Consider the following 3,510-nt stretch of genomic DNA (forward strand, 5'->3'; position numbering starts at 1 on the left):
CGGAGGTTCCAGAACCTGGGTCTCTTGGCAAGGGCGTATCATTTTCCAGATGGAAAGGACTATGCCAACGATGTTCTCAGAATGAATGGAGTGTGCAAAGAGGTAGAAAGAGAGGTTCCCGAACGGCGGTGGGGGGTGGGGGGGAAGGGCCAACCACCTCGTCTCTTCCTCCGCAGCGCTGGGTGGGGCTGGCAGACTCCCTTCTTCTCATGGCACTGATTTGATCTCCACAGCTCAGAAAACACGTGCAAACACTCAGAAGATACCCAAGCACAGTGTCCTTTACCTGGCTCCCAGTCGCTGGCTCTCGGCCTCTATCTGTCTCTGTCTCTGTCACTCGCTCTCTGTCTTTCTCTCTCTCCTTCTCTGGCTCTCCCAGCCCCCCACCCCTGCTCTTCCTCCCACTCTTTCTCTCTTTCCTGCCCCCCTCCTCTCTTTCTCTCTTTCTCTCTCCCTCCCTCCCTCCCTCCCTCCCTCCCTCCCTCCCTCCCTCCCTCTCCCTCCCCCTCCCTCCTCCCTCCTCCCTCCCTCCTCCCTCCTCCCTCCCTCCCCCCCCCACCCCCACTCCTCCCTCCCTCCCTCCCTCCTCCCTCCTCCCTCCCCCCCCCCCCCTCTCTCTCTCTCTCTCTCTCTCTCTCTCTCTCTCTCTCGTCTCTCTCCCCCTGCCCGCCTTCCTCCCCTCCCTTTCTCCCTTCCTCTCTTTCTCTCTCCCTCTCCCTCACCCATCCCCACTCCCCCCCCCCATCCCCGGTCGGTCATGTGGCATCCTCATTTTCCACGAGAAGTCAGGAAGCCGGAAGCGATGTTGGACTGATGTTCGCATGCTACGGAATCCCCCTTCCCCGGGGATAGCTGCGCTGCTGAAGGGGATAGCCGCGTTGCCTCTGGCGGGCCGTGGCGGGTGGCGATGGTGTCTTTTCTTCTGTATGGATAGAAATGATTTGAAGAGGAGGCAGGATGGGCCTAGGTCCACTGACTCACACCAAGGCCCTTTGGGAGCTTTTCAGTGAATCGGGACGGAACATTGCTCTCCGTGCGGGGAGGGAACCGGGATGGGGCACCCCGAGATGGACCGCTTTGGCACACACGTGAGTTGGAATTTCAGGCGCTTTGGACGCGACGGGTGGGCTACCGGGACGCTCTGCCGCTCTGCCTCCCCGCCTCTCCCTCCCTCTTCTTCCTGACCTGAAAGGAGGACCAAAATCTTCCTCCTCCAGAAGCTCAAGCTCAAGCTCAAGCTCAAGCTCAGAGCCCGCCGTTTCGTTTCGAGTCAGTGAATTCTGGCTTGGGCTTCTCCTGCGTGTGTGTGTGCGTGTGTGTGTGTGGTGGTGGTGGTGGTGGGGGGGGGGGGGGCACAGTGCACGCGTCCCCCGGCCGTGGGTTGCTCTCTTCTCGAGCTGTCTCTTGGGGACAGGAACTTCTCAGGCGACAACTCAGAAGGATCGTGGAGGGAACATCGTTTTTCCTCCCTCTCCCACGACTGATCGATGCGGACGTACACACGGGAATCTCGCGCCCCCCTTCCCCGCCCCAACTGAGAGGAGTCACCGGTACGTGGACATCCTTGCGGTCACAGACGCTCTCCGTGGCTCTTCTATGTGGCCGGGCTCCCTGGCCTTCCTTCACCGCCCCCGCCCACCCCCCGATGAAGTTGCATCATCGTTCGTAGTGTCAATGCTGTGAGGAGATAAGCTTTTCGAAATAAAATTCTCCCCGCCTTTCCTTCCCAAGGGCACCGTGAACACCTACCTACCTACTCTCGTGTGCAGTGCTTATGGACCCAGCTGGAGCAGAGGACCCTCTCCGACACACCCACGGACTCACTTGCTCCGAGTCGTCGGGGAGAGGGTGTTTGGTTCTGTGTTTTAAACTGGTGGGCCGATGACACGTCATCTCCTAGGAAGCCACCGGGTTCACCTCACCGGTTCGGGTTCGGTGGCGTGAAGTACATTTACATCCTCCTTAGGTTTGACTCTGAAAGTCTTGGGGCCCTGAGTAGGACGCCCCCAAATGTGCCTCCGTGGCGTACGGATGTTTTGGAATTAGAGTGACAACACCACACCGCGAGAGGGACGCTCTGACTCTCCTTTACTTCTCCCCTCTGAAATCGGGAAGAAAATCTCTCACGTGAAAGGGGAGGGGGGCGGGCGGGAGGTGTAGGGATCACGACGAACTGAACTGAACTGAACTGCTTTCATGTCTCCTGAAATGTTCACGAATCATCTAAGTAGGATTGCTCATGACAAACAGAGGACATAGGTGTGGACGAGATAAGAATGTTTAAGGGGAACTTTCCCCCCAGTGCTTGTTTTCTGTAGGCCGACTTCAAGATTTTCCAGCATCTCTGGTCATCTCTGGGCTTACAGCTTGGCTAAGTGCCATGACAGGGTGAAATCTCAGCGAGTGTCTACATCATCGCCACATAAGATAAAATACTGAAACGTTCATGGCTCCACAAGTCTGAGGGTCTCCCTTCTTTGGACCTTTTACGGAGGAGAGACTGAGCATGTTCGGTTCCACGCCTAGCTAGATCTTGTGCTTTAGGGAAAGACTGTACTAGGTAGGAGCCTTGACTTCTACACAGTATTCCATGTTCACGCTGCTCACTGCGGTTGGCTTCCTTACTTTCACTGAAGGAAAAAAAAAAAAAAAAAGAAAGAAAAGAAAAAAGACAGTGTCCAAGGACGAAGCATTGTAAAGAAGGAACGTGTGTGGTCCTTCTTTAAGGACCTGAACCTGATGTCGCCATCCTCATGGGAGGAAGAGGACTTTTTTTTTTTTTTTTTTTTTTTTCCGGGGGGTGGGGGGGTGGGGGGGCGCGCGGGTGGAGGCAAATTAGGAAGTATGGAGATGAGGTTTGGGGGAAGGAGCGAGAGGTTTTAGTCCTAAAGGTAGTCATTTCTCAATGGGAAAGAAAGAAATCAAGGGAAAAGCTAAAAATGGGCACAGACGATTGGAAAAGGCGTGTGAAGAAAAGAGGCTTTCGAAAGGAATCAGATCTGTGGTCAGGACTGGATGAGGATGGATACAAAGACAGAAATGACTTTTCACATCAACATTGAAACCAGTGCCAAATTAAGATTTAGTTGCCTCTCTCTGTTCAAAGGACCAGGTTTGGGTTTAGGGTTTGGGTTTTTCTTCTATCGGTCTGCTCTGTCCATCATGAGAGATTAGATTAGATTAGGAAAGGATCTTTTCCTTTATCTTTAAGGAGGGAAAGAAAGAAAGAAAGAAAGAAAGAAAGAAAGAAAGAAAGAAAGAAAGAAAGAAAGAAAGAAAGAAAGAAAGAAAGAAAGGAAGGAAGGAAGGAAAAGAAAGGAAGGACGGAAGGACGGAAGGAAGGAAGGAAGGAAGGAAGGAAGGACGGAAGGAAGGAAAGAAGGAAGAAAGAGAGAGAGAGAGAGAGAGAGAGAGAGAGAGAGAGAGAGAGAGAGAGAGAGAGAGAGAGAGAGAGAAAAGCTTATGTCTTTGTCAAAAGTCATCACTTATTTTCTAGGCTGCCTTTATCAG

This window comes from Kogia breviceps (assembly GCF_026419965.1).
Source record: "Kogia breviceps isolate mKogBre1 chromosome 20 unlocalized genomic scaffold, mKogBre1 haplotype 1 SUPER_20_unloc_3, whole genome shotgun sequence".
NCBI classification, from domain to species: domain Eukaryota; kingdom Metazoa; phylum Chordata; class Mammalia; order Artiodactyla; family Physeteridae; genus Kogia; species Kogia breviceps.